This window comes from Hypanus sabinus, chromosome 5, assembly GCF_030144855.1.
Source record: "Hypanus sabinus isolate sHypSab1 chromosome 5, sHypSab1.hap1, whole genome shotgun sequence".
Classification (NCBI taxonomy): Eukaryota; Metazoa; Chordata; class Chondrichthyes; order Myliobatiformes; family Dasyatidae; genus Hypanus; species Hypanus sabinus.
In genome coordinates, this window is record NC_082710.1 from 102,791,555 (window position 1) to 102,816,020 (window position 24,466).

Consider the following 24,466-nt stretch of genomic DNA (forward strand, 5'->3'; position numbering starts at 1 on the left):
GAGAGACTGCACAAATGTTCACAGTGAAATTTGGAGGATAAAATAAATGGATCAGGATGATATCCTCCAAATTGTTCAAATGTTTCTTCAGAGTTAAACGGAGTACTGAATCCTCTGAACTCTGATCAGATTTGAGTATTCATGCTCAAAATCACAAGAGGCCTGGTTGTGAAAATGAGCTTTTGGCATGGAATATCTAATGCTGCAGGTGATGGAATTTGGAGAAACAATCTGTAGGGGAACGGGAATTGTTGATGTATTTGGTCAAAACTGCATCAGGATGTATATATCTCATGCTCCAATGTTTCTATATTTGGCCTGCTTTCTTTTGTTCTCCAGCCATTTACATGCTGGATAATCACAGGATCATCTTTCAAACACAATTAAGAACAAGAAAGCCATGAACTAGTTTCCAATATCCATGTCTCTCTACTGCGCAATAAACAGAAGACACAATTGAATGACGTATTTTAATTCATTCAGTAACTATGATTCCATTATTGCTTAAGCCATGAACCAAGAAATCTCATATGCACCAAAGTGATTCGAACCCACACCATGCAGATACGAAATGAAACCCTTAGCTAATAGCTCACAACAGAACATGATCATTTGCAAAGTTCAAAGTAAATTTATTATCAAAGTACATATATGTCACCATATACAACCCTGAAATTCATTTTCTTGCAGATATACTCAGTGAATTCATAATAATTAATTGCCATAGTTGAATCAATGAAAGACCACATTAACTTGGGCATTCAACCAGTGTGCAAAAGACAGCAAATACAAATACAAATATGTGCAAATACAAAGAGAAATAAATAATGACAATAAATAAATCAGCAATAAATATTGAGAACATGAGGTGAAGCATCCTAGAAAGTGAGTCCATAGGTTGTGGGAATATTTCAATGATGGGGCAAATGAAGTTATCCCCCTTGGCTCAGCAAATCAATGTTAAGTAAAAAAATAAGAATGTGAGAAATGGGAGCAGTAGACCACTTAGCCCCTCAAGCCTGCTCTGCCATTCCAGAAGAGCTTACAGGAGCTAATCTTCCATTTCAACGCATACTGTATGTCTGTCCTGCGCTCCTGGTCTTTCATTCTTCTAATGTATAGAAATCTATCAATGCTAATTTCCAATTCTTTCTCGGGTGAGAAACTTTAAATATTCACCACTCTTTGAATGAAGAAATTTCTCATTTCATTTTGAAGTGACACACCTACCCCTTATTTTGATACTATGATCAATTGTACACGTTTGTCTGCCACCAGGGTACAATTATCTTCCCCAGGCACAGGCATACAGATGAGAAACAGGTTCTATGGCTCACTGACTCCACAATATGAACACCCATTTACATAAGTCCTACTTTAATCCCTCTTTATATTCTCCCCCATGGAAATAATTCAGAAGATGTGTAGCTCAGGTGGTTAATGGTTGGGTTGAGTTGTTTTCCAATATTGGCGAGTTACTTGCAAATTGCCAGGATCAGAGAACAACTCAACCTGATTCTCCCCCATATTCTCATCAACCACACCCCCACCCACACATACAGATTTTACCACACATCCAAACACTAAGGATTGGCCAACTAACCTACCAAACTGCACATGTCTTGGAGTGCGGGAGGAAACTAGAACTCCCAATTTCCCATGTGGTCACAGGGCGAATGTCTAAGCTCCACCAAAATAGAACTAGAAGGCAAGATTGAACTGGTTGAAATCTATTTTATTGAGCCTTTCAGTGCAAAATTAATAGCCAAACAACCCACCCAGCTCACAATGTACATCGTCCATTCCGGTATTATATTTCATATTTTGCTTTTCTCCACCCTGATTTTCTTTCGTTATGATCCAATTTTCCCTGCAATTACTTTTGATGCATTTATTTTTTGACTTCCATTTCTGTTTAATAAGTTATGTTGCACTTTAATCCTTTGCAAGTCTACTTAGATTTTATTCCTATTCCTTTCATTATCTCAGCTATCATATCTTTATTTTACATTTAACTCTATTTTTAATTTGCAGAATTTTCTTTCCTTCTTGTATTTATATCTGTCCTTTGAAACCTATCCTCTTTCCCTACTCAAGGACTCAATTCATCACTAAGCCATCCTTCCTTCTTGCATTTCACGAAATGCATGAACTGGCAAAAGCTAAAGTTCATATTTACTTACGGATTATATTATTTAAAGCTATCATGACAGATCTGCGTCATATTTCCTCTTTAACCACTGCAATATACAATCTCACAGACACCAATAGCATTCCAAGGTATGATTTCAATAAAGCTAAACTTAATCCAGAAAATACACTCAGTGGCCAGTTTATTAGGTACCTCCTGCTCCCAATAAAGTGGCCACTGAAAATGTATTCCCAGTCTTCTGCTGCTGTAGCCCTTCCACTCCAAGGATTGTCAAGTTGAGTGTCTTCTACACACCGCTGTTTTAACACTTGGTTGGTTGAGTTACAGACACCTTCCTGTAAGTTTGAACCAGTCTGGCCATTCACCCCTGATGATTCTCATTAACAAGGCACTTTTACCACAGAAATGCTGCTTGTTGGATTTTTTTTGTTCTTTGCACCATTTTTTGTAAGCTCTAGAGACAGTGATGTGTGGAAATCCCAGGAGATCAGGAGTTTCTGAGGTACCCAAAGCGCCCTGGCTGGCACTAACAATCATTCCTTGGTCAAAGTCACTTCTATCACATTTCTTCCCCATTCTGATGTTTTGTCTGCACAGCAACTGAAGCTTTTAATCATGCCTGCATACTTGGAGTTGCTGCCACATGACTGGCTGATTAGATACTTCCATAATCAAGCAGGTGTACAGGTGTGTACTTGCATTGGTAACAGTTGAAGAACATTCACCAGACAGACTTCCAGAATGAATTGAATGATCTTTATTGCCATTATACATAGGTACAATGAAGGGGTTATAAAGTGACCTCACTGAAATAGAAGATTCTGAATTGTAAGACAGGAGAAATACCAGTGAGCAAGAATTTAGAACAGAGTATCACCCATTTAAGGTGAACATGAAGGAAAGTGGTGATCTTCAGTTATTTTTTGATTTCTCGACCCCAAGGACTTAAGGAGACTGAGCTTTTGAATATTCAAGGATGATGTAGATTTTGTATTATAGGGCTGTCAGAAATTCAAGGAAACAGGAAAGGAAGTTGAGAGCAGATCATCCACGACTTCATTCACTAGCTCACAAGCACCCCTGTTCAATGCATTTGGATTTTCTTCGGCACTCTGGTGAACAGTTGTTCTACCGAGTCTGCATCAGTCAAAACCCCATTCAAGTGATTTTGTGATATTTGCATCTGGGGGAAAGCCATTCATTATTTCAAAGTTCGAAGTTGAAAGTAAATGTATTACCAAAACACATATACATCACTGTATACAAACTCCGAGGTTCATTTTCTTTTGGGCATGCACAGTAAATCCGAGAAACACAATGAAAGACCGCACCCAACTGAATGGACGAGCAATGTGCACAAGCCAACAAATTGTGCAAATACAAATGAAAAGAATTAATAAATGACTAATAAATATCGAGAACATGAAATGAAGAGTCCTTGAAAGAGAGTGGGACATAGGATGGGGCAAGAGAAGTTGGGTGAAGTTATTCCTCTGGCTTGAGAGCCTAATGGTTGAGGGGTAATAACTGCTCCTGAACCTGATGGTTTGGGTCCTGAGGCTCCTGTGTCTTCTTCCTGATGGCAGCAGCATGAAGAGAGCATGGCATATTATTTGCTTATTATTTGGTATTTCCTTTAATTTTAATTGATTTTAATGCATAATTGTTAAAAATTAAAGTAATAAAAAAGGCACAAAAACAATCTATACATTAAAAATCAACTGAGGACATTGAAACTACAAAATAAGTAATAAGATTTAAATAATATTTAATATTTAATGTTATTAAATATATCTAATAATATTATAATTAATATAATAAATAAGATTTAAGTAATAAGATTTCTAAGTATTAATGACACAAAAACTTTTGATGGGGGGGTTTCATTCTGGGAGAGGGATCTCACTGGCAGTGTATGAGATTCTGTGAGCTCAGGTTATCCCTGTGCTGAAACACCACCTCTGTTGTCCAGGGTCATGGTGAAGTGCTGGATCCAAGCTCCCAATGGAAGTCAGGCCCAGAAGCCACGCTGAAGCAGTTAGGGTGGCCAGAAACTTCAGGGCATTCTGGCCCAGTGTTTCATGAATAAACTTGCACTGTTGATTTGCCTCAGCATCATAATCAAGTCAAATATGTTCCATCAAACACAAAAAAATGTGACTGGATAATTCCCTTTGAGTACAGCAAGTGGCGTGCTGCACTGTACCTTGTCAACGGGATATTGGCAAGGCTGCAGTGACATAGTGGTGAATTTTGGTTGGTAGGTGTGTCATTTACAATAGCATGCAAAAGACAACTGGAGAGAAACATTAATAGGAATGGTTTAGAGGGATAAAAAGAACAAGCTTAGATAGGAATCTTGGGACAAAGGTTCCATCTCCATCCAAATTGCTCTATGACTCTAAATGGTTTCATAATATTATCACCCAGAGTAACTTCCATTCAACCAATGAAAGCATTACAAGTGACATAATAGCATGATGGTCAAAGTGCATTTGATTTAGTAAGGATTAGGGAGTCTGATAATAAGCCAATTGCAGCACCACTCTTCCTTGTCAAACCATGTTAGTACAGTTACGACTTTTATCAAGCAATATGGGATTAGTCATTTGCTGCCTTATTTGCAAAGAACTAATAAACAGATGGGAGGAATCACCAGTTCGTTCTTATCACCAGACTTTGCTCCCCAATTCATATTTCATTAGAGGTACTCAGCTCCAAAACTCATCTTGACTTGGAGGCTTTAATTTAACTGCAAATAGATGTGAAAATATAAAAAACACAGAACAGCTTGACAGTGCCTGGACACAAGAGCCCCTTATCTAAGAAAGGGTGTGATGACCTTGGAAACGGTTCAAAGGAAGTTCTCGAAAAGGGATTGAATGGCTCGCCATATGAGGAGTATTTGATGGCTCTGGGCCTGAATTCACTAGAGTTCAGAAGAATGAGTGTGACCTCATTCTTCTATTGAATCCTCCTCCTCTGCCCTTAATTCTTTAGTTCTTGATGACCCAGTCCTGGCTAAAAGGCAATGTGCATTAATTGCGTCCTTCATCATTTTATGGACCTTAATAAGCTCACCTATCATTCTCCTACATTGAAAAGAGTCACAACCTGCCGGCAATTAAATTCAATACACATTATGGTAGGACCTTGTACAGCAGCGCGGCCCTGTACAACATAATACTGTAGAGTGGGCAGGTTAGAACAACCCTTTCTTATGAAATGGCTGAAATAAATCCATGCTGCCAGATTTAGCAACTGTTAAAGCTGTTGAGGACTTTGAATGCGTAATATGCATTAACTAAACAAAATCTATTAAGTCATTAAAAATTATTTTTTAAAAATTAACATGTTAAAATATATAACAAATTAAAAGACAAAGCTTATAATACTGTACATATAGAACATAGAATACTACAATATGGTTCAGGCCCTTTGGCCCATGATGTTGTGTTGAACTTTTAACCTACTCCAAGATTGAGTTAACTCCTACATTGCCCTCTAATTTTCTGTCATCCATGATGCGCCTATCTAAGAGATTTTTAAATGCCAATGTCGTATCTGCCTCTACCATCACCCTGGCAAGGTATTCTACACACTCACCATTCTCTGTGAAAAACATATACCTCTGACAGCCCCCACACCCTCCTGCAATAGCCTTAAAATTATGCCCCCCTCATATTATCCAGTTCAACTCCGGGAAAGAACTCTCAGGCTGTCCACTCAGTCTACGCCTATCATCATCGTGTGCTCTGCTATCAAGTCACTTCTCATCCTCCTTCTCTCCAGAGCAAAACACCCTATCTCATTCAATCTGTCCTCATAAGACATGCTCTCTAACCTATGCAACAGCCTGGTGAGCCTCGTCTGCACTGCACCTTCTCTAAACTTTTAAACAATTAAAAGCATTAAGGTAGTTTTAACTCAATTAGTTTATACCCATCACCCCCACCCCCCACAGCAGTTTCTACCTATTCAAATAAGCGTGCTGTCTGTCCCTGCTGCAAGTTGGGTGAAGGTTCCCCAATAACACGTATGCTCCACTTGTGAACTTCATGTTCTCTGCAGCTAGGAAACTGCTATTAGAGAGCTCAAGTGGAAGTGGACACTTGCCAATACTCGCAGTGAATAAATGTTTGCAACTCCTCATGGAAATTCTAGGCAAGTTCCAGCCGATGAGTTACCTCCTCCTACTTGCAAGTCAGTGCTCCCAGCAACGTTGCATTCCTTCAGGATCATAGATCACCGCCATAATAGGCATAAACCAATTTTATGCCGCCAACTGAATGCTACCAAAAGATAGATTGGTTGTCACAACTAGCAGAGCTGCTCTACTTCACAGCCCCAACAACCTGCTTCAATCATCACCTCCACTACCTTCTGTATGGAGAGTATATAATTCCCCTGTCACGATGGGATTTGCCTCTGGATGCTCCCGAAGAGATGTGGATTGGAAGATAAGTTGGCTACAGTATATTGCCGCTTGGGTGAGTTGTAGAACCTTGGGAGAATTAACAAGAATAAATTAGCATTAGTGTTGGATTAGGTCTGATTTGCATGTGATTTTCCAGAGGGCATATTTCCTTGCTGCCTGACTTTATCAAATCTCAGGACTGCAAACAATTGAGATGAATTGACATTTTCCATTGATTAATCCTGCAAAAAAATTCAGATATAGTCACAATGAGTGCGACTAGACTCTGACACTGGGTGCCATGACAGTGCAGCAGTTAGCGAGTTGTTATTACAGCTCAGGGTGTCGGAGGTTCAGAGTACAAAGCCGCGCTTTCCCGTAAGGAGTCTCTGTATGTCCTCCACGTGGATTGTATGGGTTTCCTCTGGGTCCTCCGGTTTCCTCCTACAGTCCAAAGACGTACCAGTTATGTTAATTGGTCTTTTTAAATTGTCCCGTCAAAAGGCTACAGTTAAATTAGGGTTGTCAGGGCTAGCTGGGCACACTGGTTTGACACAAAATGCTGGAGGAACTCAGCAGGTCAGGCAGCATCTATGGAAATAAATAGATAGTCAACGTTTCAGGCCGAGAAGGAAGGGGGAAGATGCCAGAACAAAAAGGTGAGGGGAGAGAAAGGAAGCTAGCTGGAAGGTGAAGCCGAAGCCAGGTGGATAAGGAAGGGCTGCAGAAGAAGGGATCTGATAGGAGAGGAGAGTGGGCGTTGGGAGAAACAGGAGGAGGAGGGAACCTGGGGGGAAGTGATGGGCAGGTGAGATGAAGTAAAAGGTCAGATTGAGGAATAGAGGAAACGGCATAGAACTCCAAAACCTAAACACAGAAGCACACTAAAAATCCTTACGTAACAACATCATCATATCAGACCAGCTTCATAAAGCAAAACCCCAACTCAATGTCAGTGGTTGTGAATTATGCATGTTTTTTCCCAGTTACATTACCCTATGAGCCCAATCATCTGAATGTGGTTGTCATATCAACTGAAAAGCTAAGTGACGACAATTGATCCTTCTTAACTTTAATTTAAATAATATGAAAGTTTAATTTGTATAAATCTATTAGAACATTGTTATTAATATTTCATTATGTGTAAATGATTTGATTATTTTGCAACTTTCTGCAATCCCTGCTCATTGGCAAGATTTAGAAACATTGCCAAAAAATAACCTGCTGGAGGAATCTGGGGAGGCAAAGAGATGGTCAGTGAATTGGATCCTGGATTTCGTCTCTTGCAGACCCCGGTCAGCATCATCACAGGTGGACTGCAGTGCTAAGCCCCTGCTCTACTCACTTTACACCCATGACTGTGTGGCTAAGTACAGCTCCGACACCATACTCAAGTTTGCTGATGACACCACTGTTGTAGGCCAGATTAAAGGTGGTGATGAATCAGCATGCAGGAGGGAGATTAGAAATCTGGCTGAGTGGTGTCATAACAACAACCTCTCACGCAATATCAGCAAGATGAAGGAACTGATTGTAGACTTCAGGAAAGGGAATCCAGAGGTCCATGAGGATCTGAGGTGGAGAGGGTTAGCAACTTGAAATTCCTGGGTGTTACTATTTCAGCTGAACTAGCCTGAACCCAGTACGTAAGTGCAACTATGAATAAAGCACAGCAGCAGATCTATTCCCTAAGGAGTTTGCAGAGTTCCAGCATGACATCTAAAACGTTGACAAACTTCTATAGACGTGTAATGGAAAGTGAGTTAATGGGCTGCATCACAGCCTGGTATAGAAACACCAATGTCTTTGGATGGAAATTCCTACGAAAGGTAGTGGATTTGGCCCAGTACATCACAGGTACAGCCCTCCCAACCATTGAAACGCTTTCATAGGAAAGCAGCATCCATCATCAGAGATCAGCAACAGGTAGAAGATACAAGACTCACACTACCAGGTTCAAGGACAGTTACTACCCCAGAATCATCAGGCCCTTGACAAATGGGGATATCTACGCTCAATAGCCCATCCATTGAGAAGTTCCGACAACCAATAATATCACTTTAAGCACTCTTTATCCTGTGATCTCATGTTCTCTTTATTTACATTTGCATTTGCACAGATTGTTGTCTTCTGCACTCTGGTTGATATTTCATTGAGTCTATTACAGCTACTAATTCTATAGATTTATGGAGCATGCCCACAGGAAAATGAACCTCAGAGCTGAATATGATGACATAGATGTACTTTGATAATAAAGTTACTAGGATGGAGGGTTTCATCTCAACCACTCTCTTCACTTATCCTACATTGATACCATTTTATTTTCCCTGAATTCCCATGAACTCCCCTCAGATTCTGCCACTGGCCTGCACACTAGGGGCAATTCACAGTGGCCAGTTGCCATCCCTTCAGGGCGTATGAGGAAACCAGAGCACTTAGGGATAACCTACATGGTCACAGGGAGAATGCACAAAATCCGTACAGGGTCTGGTCTGAACCTGGGTCTCTGGCACTGCAAGGCAGTGTTTCTACTGGTTGCATTACTGTTCCGTCAAAAAGAAATGCCCAGAAGTCTGTTTGCTATACTTTGTAATCGATATACTACCAGTTCTGGTTACACCTGCTTTGATTGCTATTTTGCCACACCCTGACCAGGGCACTTCTACATGGACTGGCTCTGCAGCTGGCCGTCAATGGATGACACAGCGCTACATTGAACTGAACTGAACTAAACTGAACATTCCTAGACTGTTTCAAGAACTCTGTGGTTTGATGCTTGATATTCTGTGTTCTTCTCACTTGGTTTTTGCCGTTTGTGCGATTTGTCCTTTTTTGGGGGGCATTGGGCATTCGACGTTTACTCTGCATGGATTCTGTGGTGTTTCTTTGTCTCGTAGCTGCCTGCAGGAGGACGAATCTCAAGGTTGTATACTGCAGACATATTTTAATAATAAATGTAGTTTGAATCTTTTAATGTTATGTAATTAAGTTCTATTTAACCATCCAGACCTCTTATACTTGGATCACCATTTATTCAAAATACTGCATGGTGACAGGGTGGGGATATGCGTCTATCAAAGGAATGCAAGGTGTTCCTTCTCTCTGCTAGCCTGCAGGTCACCATGGGGCAAGTGTAGCACCTGCTTAGCCTCCGGATCAGGGTCACATGAAGCCATAGGAGCAGATGGTGGAATGTCGTATGAGCAGCTGGTGCATATCACAAGTTCTGGTTATGCAACCACTGACACCAGGCAGACAATCTCTGAAGAGTATTGATCACGGCTGGGGTCAACCGTGTTGTAAAGACACTGCCCAGAAGAAGGCAATGGTAAACCACTTCTGTAGAGAAAATTGCCAAGACCAATCATGGTCAATGACTGTGATCGCCTATGTCACACAACACGGCGCATAATGATGATGTCATATGACATGGTACATAATGATGACTGCAGCACAACATCAGGATTTTTTCCCCATTTGCTAAGATTGGAAGAGAGGAAACTGCAATTTACTTTCAAAATGACTTATTGCAACCAAATTGCAAAGACAGCATGGTCTCAGCTGGATTGAATAGTAACATATAATGATTGATATACCCAGAGAAGTATTGTCCATGGTGAATAATAAAATGCATTTTCACATGCCATACACTGGCAAGCTGTTGTTTACTGTGCATGGGAGAATTATTGAATTACAAAACTGCATCAAAAATAAGAAAGCTTGTCATAATGAGCTGCAGAACGTGATGGCTAGTTCACAATCACAATAAACAAATAAAAGTGACTGTGGCAATATATCTATTGTGTTTTACATGGATGTTATTTCCTACAAAATTTAATAATAACATTCATAATACCACAAAGCTAACAATGCTTGTGAGGAATAGGTCAATAATATTAACATTTATCAGATCTAAAAGAAACAATCAGACTGCTACCATTCACAGAAATGACTTATTCAGCGGAAAGGAATTATTCAAGATGTTGTCAGTCCAGTGAAAGAAGCAAGTAAACAGATACGAAGATTAAGTATACAACCTGAAATTCTTACTCTTCACAGACATAAAGAGCTCCATAGAATGAATGATAGAAACATTGAAGCTCCTGAAGCCCCCTCCCTTTGCACAAGCAGCAGCAAAAGAATCAACCCCTCCACTCCCACCAGCAGATGCACCCACCCCCTCCCCAACTCCACCATGCAAGCAACACCAAAAGCCCCCAAAGAGATCCCATTCCAGAATCCATCAAAACTACAATCGATAACCCAGCATTCTGGTATCTCAGATAAGCTTATCATCAAGAGAGAGAGAGAGGTCGCTCCTGCAACAACAGGAGTGGGGACCAGCAGCTCGTGGTTTCACTGTTGATTTTATTTAACTTTTTTGAGTATGACGTGCTTGTTCCCATTTCTGAAATATCTACAAATTAGACTGTTTTGCACAAATAAAACATTTTATGGACATCTCCATGTGATGAGGAAGAATTAATACCATCTATAAAAGGACAAAAACTGGCTAGTGGCATCAGCAACGGACTCTGAGACGAATGGCTCCGCGTTCCATTCAGTTGGTTGCACAACCAGAACTTGTGATAAGCACCAGCTTCGTGCACACTTTCCATCAGTGTTGGGTTGAGCGACAAGCCAGCAACTCGGCCTTGTTAAAAATATGCTAAAGAAACAGCAAGGTTACCTCCTGATGCACCACAAGGTGTGGAAAGGAACTGCAACAATAAAATGACAAATTACTCCTAATCAGTTCTCTATGGGTGTAGTCTGATTTATTTAAACCACTGTTGTAGTTGACAGGCAACAAAGAGGCTGTGCCTAACCCAATGTGCAGTGGCACAGCTAGTGAAGCTTCTGTTTCTCAGCAACGTCGGATGTGAGAACTGGACACAGGCTGAACGTGTGTATAATCTGTAAATTCTTCCTGTGGCGATGTGGGCTTTCTCCAGGTGTTCCGGTTTCCTCCTCTATCCCAAAATATGGAACATAGAACGGCACAGGACAGGAAGCGCCCACAATGTTGTGCTCAATAAACGAACCCCTTCCCACACAATGTCCAAATGGTTCCATTTTCTGTATTTTGAACACCTCTTTCATGTCTGCCTCCATCACCACCACAGGCAGCACATCCCAGGCACCCACCACACACTGTGTAAAAAGCTCACCCCCTCTCACCCTAAATGCTCTTTGGTATTAGACATTTCAACCCTGGGAAATAGATACCACTGCCTCAAGTTATTTTCATGCAGCAATTTACATATATACTGCCAAACTAGACAATGTTCCTCAGGATCAAGTTGCACAACACAGCACATATATCTTACATACAAAACACCACATAAAGTAATATTAACACAAATAAATTAACAAATAATAAAATATATTCCAGAAGATAGTCATTTAGCACAAGGTGACCCTGCGACATTGCGCTAAATGACCTATGCGACATAGGTTAAAAAATAATCAGAATAACGCTACTGCTGATCCATATGTGATGAGACCTGGGTGGTGGCAGGGAGTTCCACAGTCTCACCACCTGGGGAAGCAGTTGCTTCTCACCCTAACAGTTCTTGTTCTAATGCTATTGTTCCTCCTGCCTGATGGTAGGGGTTCAAAGGTATAACAATTACAGCACGGAAACAGGCCATCATGGCCCTTCTAGTCCATGCCAAACGCTTACTCTCACCTAGTCCCACCTTCCTGCACTCAGCCCATAACCTTCCATTCCTTTCCTGTCCATATACCTATCCAATTTTACTTTAAATGACAATACTGAACCTGCCTCTACCACTTCTACTGGAAGCTCGTTCCACACAGCTACCACTCTCTGAGTGAAGAAATTCCCCCTCATGTTACCCTTAAACTTTTGCCCACTAACTCTCAACTCACGTCCTCTTGTTTGAATCTCCCCTACTCTCAATGGAAAAAGCCTATCCACGTTAACTCTATCTATCACCCTCATAATTTTAAATACCTCTATCAAGTCCCCCCTCAACCTTCTACACTCCAAAGAATAAAGACCTAACTTGTTCAATCTTTCCCTGTAACTTAGGTGCTGAAACCCAGGTAACATTCTAGTAAATCTTCTCTGTACTCTCTCTATTTTGTTGACATCTTTCCTGTAATTTGGTGATCTGAACTGTACACAATACTCCAAATTCGGCCTTACCAATGCCTTGTACAGTTTTAACATTACATCCCAACTTCTATACTCAATGCTCTGATTTATAAAGGTCAACATACCAAAAACTTTCTTCACTACCCTATCCACATGAGATTCCACCTTCAGGGAACTATGCACTACTGTTCCTAGATCACTCTGTTCTACGGCATTCTTCAATGCCCTACCATTTACCATGTATGTCCTATTTGGATTATTCCTACCAACATGTAGCACCTCACACTTATCAGCATTAAACCCCATCTGCCATCACTCAGCCCACTCTTCTAACTGCCCTAAATCTCTCTGCAAGCTTTGAAAACCTACTTCATTATCCACAATGCCACCTACCTTAGTATCATCTGCATACTTACTAATCCAATTTACCACCCCATCATCCAGATCATTAATGTATATGACAAACAACATTGGACCCAGTACAGATCCCTGAGGCACACCACCAGTCACCGGCCTCCAACCTGACAAACAGTTATCCACCACTACTCTCTGGCATCTCCCATCCAGCCACTGTTGAATCCATTTTACTACTTCAATATTAATACCTTACGATTGAACCTTCCTAACTAACCTTCAGTGCCGGACCTTGTCAAAGGCCTTACTGAAGTCAATATAGTTCCACTGCTTTACCCTCGTCAACTTTCCTCGTAACCTCTTCAAAAAATTCAATAAGATTTGTCAAACATGACCTTCCACGCACAAATCCATGTTGACTGTTCCTAATCAGACCCTGTCTATCCAGTTAATTATATATACCATCTCTAATTGTGGACAGATGGTAGGGATTTGCAAAGCTAGGGGTCATATATGCGCAGCACTCCTGATAAATATTTCTAATGGTTGGAAGAGAGACCCCAATGGTTCTCTTAGCAGTATTCATAATCCTTTGCAGGGACATTCAGTCAGATGCCTTACAGTTCCCATTCCAGATGGTGATGCAGCTTGTCAGGACACTCAATGGTGCTCCTGTAAAAATTGGCTAGAATGTGAAGGGGTGCCTCATTTACCTTAATCTCCTCAGAAAGTTGAGAATCTGTTGAGCTTTCTTGGCTAAAGTGGTGGTGTTCAGGGACCAGATGAAATTGACAATTATGTGGACTCCCAGAAACTTGGTGCTCGAACCGTCTCCACGGAAGAGCCATGGATGTGCAGTGACGAGTGGTCCCTCCTAAAGTCCACAATCATCTCCTTGGTTTTGTCCACATTGAGACTCAAGTTGTTACACTCGCATCATTCTACAAACTGCTCTATCTCCTCTCGGTACACAATCTTGTCGTCATTGTTGATGAGACCAACCACTCTTGTGTCATCAGCAAATCTGATGACTCGCTTTGAGCTTGATTTTTGCAGGGGAGACGTATGTCAGCAGTGCAAACAGCAACAGACTGAGCACATAGCCTGAGGTGGTGGGGGGGCAAGATGCTGATGCTCAATGTGACGGAGCTAGAGATGTTGCTGCCAACAAGGACTGTCTGTGGTCTTTTCTCTCAAGAAGTCCAAGATCCAGTTACAGAGAGAGGTGCTGAGACCCAATGAGGACAGCTTACCCTCCAGCTTCTGAGGGATGATCATATTTTGTGACGAGTTGAAGTCAATAAACATCATCTTGGTATATGAGGCACTATTTTCCAGCTGGGACAGTATAGAGGGGAGAGAAGAAGCAATGCCATCATCAGTGGACCGATTTGAGCAATAAGAGAACAAGAGAGGGTCCAATGCAGCAGGAAGATGCAATTTAATGCAATCCATAACCAACATCTCAAAGCACCCCATTATTGTTGAAATTGGGTGTCATTAAGGCAGAATACCATCATCCTTTGGGCACCAGGATGATGGTGGTGGTGGTCTGCTTCTCATAATCTTAAAAACATCTATCAGTTCTCCCCTCAGCTTCTGCTGCTCCAGAGAAGACAACCCAAGTTTGTTCAACCTCTCCTCATTGCCCTCTAACCTAGGCAGCATCCTGGAAGACCTCATCTACATCTCTCCGAAGCCTGCACGTCCTTCCTATAATCAGCTGACTAGAACTGAATGCATAATTAGGAGTTTTTTAAAGCTATAGAATAACTTCCAGACTCAAACTCAATTCCTTGACTAATAAAGAATGTGCCATCTTTGCCACCATATCAAGCCGTGTAGCGATTTTCAGGGAACTGGTGGAGCTGGACTGTCTGCACTTCAACGCTGTTAAGAATCTGAACAGCTGAAGTTAAGGCTCTTTATTGATGATAGCAGTGTACTGTCTCTTTACAACTCAAGTCCCAAAATGCAACATTTCACATTTGGTTGGGTTAATTTCCACCTGCCATGTCTCCGCCCTTATATGAAACTGATCTACACTATATCCAACTGTATCCTTTGCCAATCTCTGACAATATCAACTAGCTTCTATGGGCAAGCCAATTCTGAATTTAAATGGCCAATTCACCTTGGATCTCATACATCTTAATCTTTTGGATGAGCTCCCATTTGATCAAACACTTTACTAAAATCCATGTAGACAACAGCCACAGCTCTAACTCCATCATTCACATCCATTACCTCCTCAAAAACCTCAGTCAAGTTAATAAAACATAAAATGCCCTCCACAAAGTCATGCTGGCTGTCCTTAATTAGGCCATGGTTTTCCAAAAGCATGTAAATCCTATCCATAAGAATCCTCTTCAATAACTTCCCTACCACAGACGATAGACTCAACAGTTTCCAGATTTATCCCTGGTTCCCTCCTTGAATAAAGGAACAACATTAGCTACTCATCAGATCTCATCTGCAGCTGAGACGATATTGCTAAAGTCCATAACAATCTCATCTCTTGCCTCCCTCAATAACTGCGAGCATATCCCATCAGACTCCATTGATTTATCCACCTTAATTTTCTTTACGAGACCCTACACCGCCTTTTTTTTTCTAATTTTTAAGAGATACAACATGGATACAGACCCTTACAGTTCAACAATTCCACACCACCCAATGACCAATTAGCCTACTAACCCGTGCACCTTTGGGATATGGAAAGAAACTGGAGCTATCAGAGGAACCCCACGTGATCACAAAGAGAATATACAAACTCCTTACAAACAGTGGCAGCAATCACACCTGGATCTCTGGTGCTGTAATAGTGTTAATCTAACCATTACTTCTTTATTTCATGGATGTTCTACACTAATCTGCTTCTCCTTGGTAAACACTGTGCAAAGTACTCATTTTTTTTTACTTCTTCCTCCAAGCACATGGTCCCTCCTTTATCCTTGAGTGGCCCTACCCATGTCATTGATATCCTCTTGCTTTTGATGTATGTATAGAATGCCTTGGTTTTCTCTTTAAATCTGTTCGCCAAGGGCTTGCAGAACAGACTTGATTGGCTGAATGACCTAATTTCTGCTCCTAGATGTTATGGTCTTGTGGACTGTAATGGCACCTCCTGGCTTTCCTATTTCCATTTTTGAGTTATTTTCCTGGTTTCCTTTTCACCCTCAGGAAGAAGAAGAGGAAGAGGCAGCAGGCCTCAAGCTCTTCCACCTTCTCTTTGTATGCTACTTCATCATTGTTGGTGATAAGCCTCACCACTGCCGTGTCATTGGTGAATTTGCCAACGTGATTACTCCATTGTTTGGCCATGCAGTCATGTGTGAGCAGGGTGAACAGCAGTGGGCTCGACACACAGTCCTGGGGGCACCAATGTTGAAGACAATGGAGAGGGTAGGGCAGTTGCACATCCTGACTATTGAGGTCTGGCGCTTAGGAAGCCCAACACCCTTTTACAGAGAAGTGTACTTAGTCCAAGGAGTAGGAGTTTAAGATATCTGGAGAAATCTTAAAATGTAAGGAGTTGTGGTCACAGTTCCTAAAAAGATATGGGGGTTGGTAGATTAATTGGGCATGTAACTTGCAATTTAGTGAGTGGGTGAATCTAGGAGAGCTGACGGGAATGTGGGAAGAATATTAACAAATGAGATTAGTGTAAATGGGTGCTTTATTGGGCGTTGACTCAGAGGGCCAAAGCAATTCTTTCTGCGCTGTATAACTGACACGAGCTCACCAAAACCTATTTATATACAAATTATGATTTGAGTAAAGCAGGTTTAGTATTTTACTGAAACAATTAATTAAAAGACTGGAGGATTATGGTTTTCAACATCTGGCCATAAAAAGAAAGAAACAACTATATTGACTATATAAATCATTAAAAACTCATAAATCCCAGGGAGTACAAAGTCCTCAAATTTATTGTTAGAAACAAGCCATCTATATCCATTGCTAACCACTGAAAAATGTTCAGGCTTAATTCGTGGTGTTCCCCCGGTAGGACCCTGCAATCCATAACTGTCTTGATCCTTTACAGCATAGTTTGCATGTGTCAGACATGCTCCCGCTGTCACCTCCCAGCCAGCACATTCAGTCTCCACCCAGCGAATAGGGTTCACCTGCCACTCATTCCAGACTTACCTCTTGCAGCCTATTTAACCCCTGTTCACATCCACAGTCTTTGTTCAGTCATCAGACTAGCCAGCCTCAACCAGTTGCTCCGCGCTTTCACTCTCCCTGCCCAGGTTTACCTTGTTGCCGGTTGTGTTTAGTTTCTGTTTCCTCTTGTTTTGTGGCCCCTCTTGGCTTGTTATTTTGTGCTCTATTATAAAAGTTATCGTTCATCACTGACAAAAAGCTTGGAGATTCAGTCCAGTACATGGCAGGTAAAGCCTCACAGTCATTGAGCACATCTACATGAAACGCTGTCATAGGAAAGCAGCATCCATCATCAGAGATCTCCACTGCCCTGGTCATGCTCTCTTCTCACTGCTGCCATCAGGTAGCCTCAGGTATCTTGTGAAGTAGCAAGGTTCAAGAACAGTTGCTACCTCACAACTAGCAGACTCTTGAATAAAAGGGGATAGCTACACTCGCTTGCCCCATCATTGTGATGTTCCCACAAACACTAATCTCACTTTAAGGACTCTTTATCTCATGACTTCATTATTTATTGCTATTTATTTACAGTTGCATTGGCACAGTTTGTTGTCTTCTGCACTCTGGTTGATCTTTTATTGATCCTGTTATAGTTATTATTCTATGGATTTGCTGGGTATGCCCACAGGAAACTGGGTCTCAGAGCTGTATATGGTGGCATATATGTACATTTCCTCTACACTTCCTGACAGCATGATGATAAGACTTCCTGCAATGTAGTGGGAACACATTGATGAAAACAAACACACGCCATAAAATATTTGCAAAAGACTTTGCAAGCACAAGACAGAGATCCTGACAGTAATAATAATTACATGAGGAAATTGGGGAAATGTCATTGATATTTCAAGTTAGCCATGTCACAAACCAGCAACGTTCAACAGCTGGAGCTTTTGGCAATAAAATGAGTCATTTCAGAAAAATGTAAATATAACTGATCATGGCATATTGGAGCAATATTATTTGAACTTCAAATATGAGATAGAATATTAATTGATATATACCACAGAAAAAAGATCTGATGAGCAACATCTCCTTTTTGAAAATGTTATCTGAACTTAGTAGGCTTGCCAAGATTGATTTTCAGGTGGCGTTGTGATGCAGGAACCATAAATTAAATTAATTCATTGACCTCAATAGAAGCAAACTATGGAAGAAAAGTTCAAAGTTCCTAGGGTGATTCACTGCGTGCTTAGGTTGTATCCCATGGCATTTTAGCAAAGCTTATTGATTCAAAACATTAGCTCCCTCAGATGCTATCTGACTTTTTTTTAGATCTTTCCTGTATTCTATTATTTCCCATTGTAGAATTTACAAAACCTTTCTGCTGCTTCATAGTTCTCTTTGGATACTTCTTGCCTATTAAACAAATTGAAAATGGTTAATTGTGTTGACCTAATGAAAATGGATGAAAACCCCAAATTCTTTTCTGCTTTTTTTTGATGAAGGTCATCTACAATTGAAAGCTGACGCGAAGTTCATAATAAATCACTGCCATGAAATGTAATATAAGATGCGTATAGTTTTCTATCATATGCATGAACGTTTAAAGCAGATGAACTGCTTCTAAAATTGCTGAAGATGAATACATTAAATTCTGATCCTGATGCATTAAGGACATTTATAGGAATCATTGTTTTGAATTTTTAATGATAGTCTTGGAGATTAAATATTCTTGACAACTGCAGGTGCGTGCAGATTCAGAAAGGGTGCCAAGAAACTGCAACTGTAGCATTTAAGCACTTTTATTCTTTTGCTGGGAATCGAGAAGATTGACACAATGTCCAAAATTCACTAGTCTTTATATTACAAGTGTGTGTGTGTGTGTGTGTGTGTGTGTGTGTGTGTGTGTGTGTGTGTGAGAGAGAGAGAGCGAGAGAGAATCATGGAGAGTTAGAAAAGTACAGGAAAGAAACAGGCCCTTTGACCCATCAATCCATCCCAAACCATTTAAACTGCCAACTCCCATCGGTCTGCACCAGGACCATATCCCGCCATACCCTTACTGTCCATGTATCTATCCAAACTTCTCTTAGACATTGAAATCGAGCTTGCATGCACCACTTGTGCTGGCAGCTCATTCCGCACTTGCACAACCTTCTGAGTGAAAAAGTTTCCCTTCATGTTTCTCTTAAATCTAATAAGAAAAAAAAAACTTAAGTAATGGGAACAGGAGGAAGCCATTCAGCCCATTGGGCCTGCCCCACCATTCAATAAGATCATGGATGATCTGTCTGTAAACTCAGCTCCATCTCCCTGCCTTTTCCCCATAACTCTTAATTCCCTTACTATGTAAAAACCTATCTGACTGTATCTTAAATATATTTAATGAAGAAGCCTCTACTGCTTCCCTGAGCAGAGAATTCCACAGATACCCCATTCTCTGGGAAAAACAGTTTCTCCTCATCTCCGTCCTAAATCTCCTCTGCTGAATCTTAAGGCAATGTCCCCTAGTTCTAGCCTCACCTACCAATGGAAACAACTTTCCTACTTCTATCTTATCTATCCTTTTCAAAGTTTTGTATGTTTCTATAAGATTCCCTCTCATTCTTCTGAAGTCCAGAAAGTGTAATCCCAGGCGACTCAATCTTTCCTCATAATCTTTCACCTTTCACCCTTAACCCATGACCTCTGGTTGTAGTCCCACCGTGTGTGTGTGTGTGTGTATGTTTGTTCTTATCAGAAGATCAATAAGAAGAGGCTCATGTTTGTCAACCCATTGTTTACACTCTGAGCAATGGGACATCATGTCCTGGTTGCCATTAGGAACAGAAGATCTACACCTTTCACAAGATACTGTACCATCCATCCAGGCATATAGTAGTCTCTTAGGAGAAGAAACATCTAATTGTTTTCATATGTCATTTGACAGACAATGCAAGGCAGATTTTGTAAAGATGTACTTTAATATGCCATGAATTTTCTGTAATTTCCCTGTAAGTTGTTTGTCCAGTAATTTGTTTATTTGACATTCTAATCTGCTTGCTTAATTTATAATCACAAAAAAAACATCCACTCCTTAAAGGAGAGCAACCCCTCTCAGCCCATCTTATCATTTTAATACCCAACAGTGCAGCACAGTCAAGGATTACTTGACTTTAAGACCATATTAGGCCACTCGGCCCATCGAGTCTGTTCCACCATTCCATCATGGCTGATTTATTATCCTTCACAACCCCATTCTCCTGCCTTCTTCTTGTAACCTCCGATGCCCCGACTAATCAAGAACCTATCAACCTCCACTTTAAATATACCCAATGACTTGGCATCTGTGCAATGAATTCCACAAATTCATCACACTCTGGCTAAAGAAATTCCTCTTCATCTTTGTTCTAAAGGGAACTCCTTCTGTTCTGAGACTGTGTCCATCCAGTTCTAGACTCTCCCACTATAAAAAACATCCTCTCCATGTACAGTCTTTAAACATCCAGGCCTTTAAATACCCCCTTGCATTCTTCTAAACTCCTGCAAGTACAGGTCCAGCCATCAGGTGCTCCTCATACATTAACCTTTTCATTCCTGAAATCACCCCTGTATACCTCCTCTGGACCCTCTCCAGTGCCAGCTCATCCTTTCTGAGGTAAGGGGCACAAAACTGCTCACAACACTCCAAGTGTGGTCCAGCCCGAGCCTCATAAAGCCTCAGAATTGAGTGCATCATGTGACTTGACTTCTGATACATAGCTGCACCAATCAGTTCCGCTGGTTGGAAGTTAACTGCCTTCAATAGAGGAAGTTTTGTTGCAAGTTTCATCTCAGGATCAGAATCAGAATCCAGTTTAATATCATTGGCATAGCTTGTGAAGTTTGTTGTTATGCAGCAGCAGTACATTCCACGCATACTTTTTTTCTTCACCCCTTATGGGTGGTGTGTATAAGTATTTTTCCTTCAATCTACCAGTAGCCTGGGGGCTTGAGCCTTTGGCACAGTATCTTTTCACTTGTGTCAATATTAATATAGCTTTAGGTTTGATATATACATACTCACCTATTTTTTTGTACTACTTGTAAGTTTTTTTTTGAAAGAAAGAACTTCAGTTGTAATATTATTTGCTTGGATTTATTCTTTTCTGAATATGTGATTAATACGCTTTAGATGAATTTAAGATGGCAGTCACCAGTTACGTTTTTATTATTGTTAGACATAACATTACAGTATTTGAAATTTGTGACCACCATTCAGGATTACCATATCTATTACCATCACTTTCTTTTGATCCTTGTCCAGTATTACTATGTCTGACAGTTTATCTACTGATATCTTTTACAATCTCACAGCTACAGTACCTGGACTATACTTGTAAATAAGGCATCTGCTTCTCTCAGTACCTCTGTCTTTGCCTCATCTGATCTCAGGGTGAGGCTTTTCATTCTAGAACTAATGAGATATCCTCTTTCTTCAAACAAAGGGGTTTCCCTTCCTCCACCATCAACAGTACCCTCAAATGCATCTCTTCCATTTGGCACCCGTCTGCCCTCACCCAGAGACAGGGTTCCTCTTGTCCTCATCTACCACCCCAGTAGCCTTCGTGTCCAGCACATGATTCGCCGTAACTTCTGCCATCTCCAACAGGATCCCACCAGCAAGCACATCATTCCCTCCCAACCCCCCCCCCACTTTTCTCCTTCTGCAGGGATCGCTCTTGACGTCACTCCCTTGTCCATTTGTCCCTCCCTGCTGATCTCCCTCCTGGCATTTATCCTTGCAAGTGGAACAAGTGCCACATCTGCCCCTACACCTCCTCCCTCACTAGCATTCAGGGCCCCAAACAGTCCTTCCAGGTGAGGGGAGACTTCACCTGTGAGTCTGTTGGGGTCATCTAATGTACTCCCAATATGGGCTCCTGTATATCAGGAGACCCTATGCAGATTGGGAGACAATTTTGCTGAGGAACCTACACTCCATCCGCCAGAGGGATCATTGCCCACAACAGTCCTTCCAGGTGAGGTGACATTTCACCCGTAAGTCTGTTAGGGTCATATACTGTGTTTGGTACTCCCAGTGTGGCCTCCTGATTATTGGTGAGACCCAGGGTAGATTGGGAGACTGCTTTGCCAAGCACCTACGCTCTGTCTGCCAGAAAATGCAGGATCTCCCTGTGGTCACCTATTTCAATTCTACTTCCCATTCCTATTCCGACATGTCAGTCCATGGCCTCCTCCACTGTCGTGATGAGCCCACACTCAGGTTGGAGGAGCAACATATCTGAGTAGTCACTAACCTGATGGCATGAACATAGGTGTCTTGAAATGCTCATAATTGCCCCTACCCCCTTCACCATTCCCATTCCAGTTACCCTCTCTTACCTCAGTTCCTTACTTGTCCATCACCTCCCTCTGGTGCTCCTGCCTCTTCCTTTTCTTCCAAGGTCGTTCACCCTCTCCTATCAGATTCACCCTTGACCAGCCCTTTATCACGTTCGGCTTCCCAGCACTTTGCTTCACCCCTCCTCCTCTGCCGGTTTCACCTACCATCTAGCACCTTGTACTTCATCCTCCCCCACCCCACCTTCTTGATCTAACTTCTCATCTTTTTTTTCCGGTGCTGGTCTGAAGCATTGACTGTTCATTCTTTTCTAAAGATGCTACCTGGCCTGCTGAGTTCCTCCAGCACTTTGAGTGTGTTGCTTGGATTTCCAGCATCTGCAGATTTTTTCGTCTTATTACTATGTCTGATTAGTTGACCAAAATCTGCTTATCAGTGTGTAACTGGAAGTCCCACAGGATCTTAGTTCAGTCATTCTCCTCTACCTTCTCGGGGGTTTCCCATTGGACTTGGGAGTGCCCAATCCATACTCAGCACAGATGTTCCTGCACACAATCCCTGTGACTTGGTTCAGTGTATGCTGTCCTTGCCTGCATCTCACAGCCTGCTACAATGTGCTGTATGGTTTCAGGGGATTCCCTGCACAGTCTGCATCTTGGCTCTTGTCTGGTGTGATAGACCCCTGCTCATATTGCTCTTGTGCTCAGCACCTGTTCCTGTGCAGCCATGAGCAGCGCCTCTGTGCTGCCCCACAGCCCTGCCATTTCCAGCCATCAGTTGGACTTTTTTATGTCAGCCACCTCAGATATCTGGCGATAGTGCATCCTGTGCAGTGGCTTGTCCTGCCAGGGCCTCTGGTCCTCTAGCTCTGCTTCTCCCACTTCCATTTCCATGTCCCCTGCCTGCTGTCTGAGGTATTCTCCTAGCAGGTTGTCCTTAGGGGCCATCTTCCTGACATACTCATGGATGTTTCGCATTTCTTCCAGGACTATGTCCTTGACACCACTAGGGCCCTGTCCTCCTTTATTCCGGGGGGTGTACAGGCTCTTGGCATTCCAGGTCTTGATGTCAGTGGCTTCCAGTTCATTCCTTGGCCAGCAAACTATTATGGCTGGGTATTTGACAACTGGCAGGGAAATGTGATCTTGTTCTTCCCATTCAGCTGGCTTCTTAAGAATCTGTCTCACTCTTTGGAGGTACTTCGATGCTGCGCCATTATGCGTCCTCATCTTGGCTTCCTTGTGCCTGCAGGATCCCCAGGTATTTGTAGCTGTTCTCTACATCTGGTATGCAGCCTTTAGGTAACTCGATTCCTTCAGTCTCGATGAGTTTACCTCTTTTCACTACCATCTAGCTGCACTTTCCCTGTCCAAATAACATCCCAATGTCTCTGCTATACACCCTTGTCAGGTGGCTTACTGAGTCAATGTCTCTTTCATTTCTGACATACAGTTTGATGTCATCAATGTACAGGAGGTGGCTGATGGTCACTTCACTCTTGAACCTGCACCATATCCACTCTCTGAGATGATCTGGCTGAAGGGATTCAAGCCTATGCAGACCTGCAGTGGGGATAGTGTACCACCCTGGTATATTCCACATCTGATGGACACTTGTGCTAGTTGCTTTTATATGCCTGTAATTTAAATATAAATCATACATGCAAAAAGAGAAATAAAAGTAGTGCAGTAGTGCTCATGGGTTCAATGTCCATTCAGGAATCGGATGGCAGAGGGGAAGAAGCTGTTCCTGAAATGTTGAGTGTGTGCCTTCAGGCTCCTGTACCTCCTGTCCCTGATGGTAGAAATGAGAAGAGGGCATACCCTGGGTGACGGGGGTCCTTAATGATAGATGCCACCTTTCCTTGGCACCTCTCCTTGAAGATGTCCTGACCATGATGGAACTGACTGAGTTCAGAACTGTCTGCAGTTTATTTTGTTCCTGTGCAGTAGCTCCCACCATACCAGATGGTGATGCACCCGG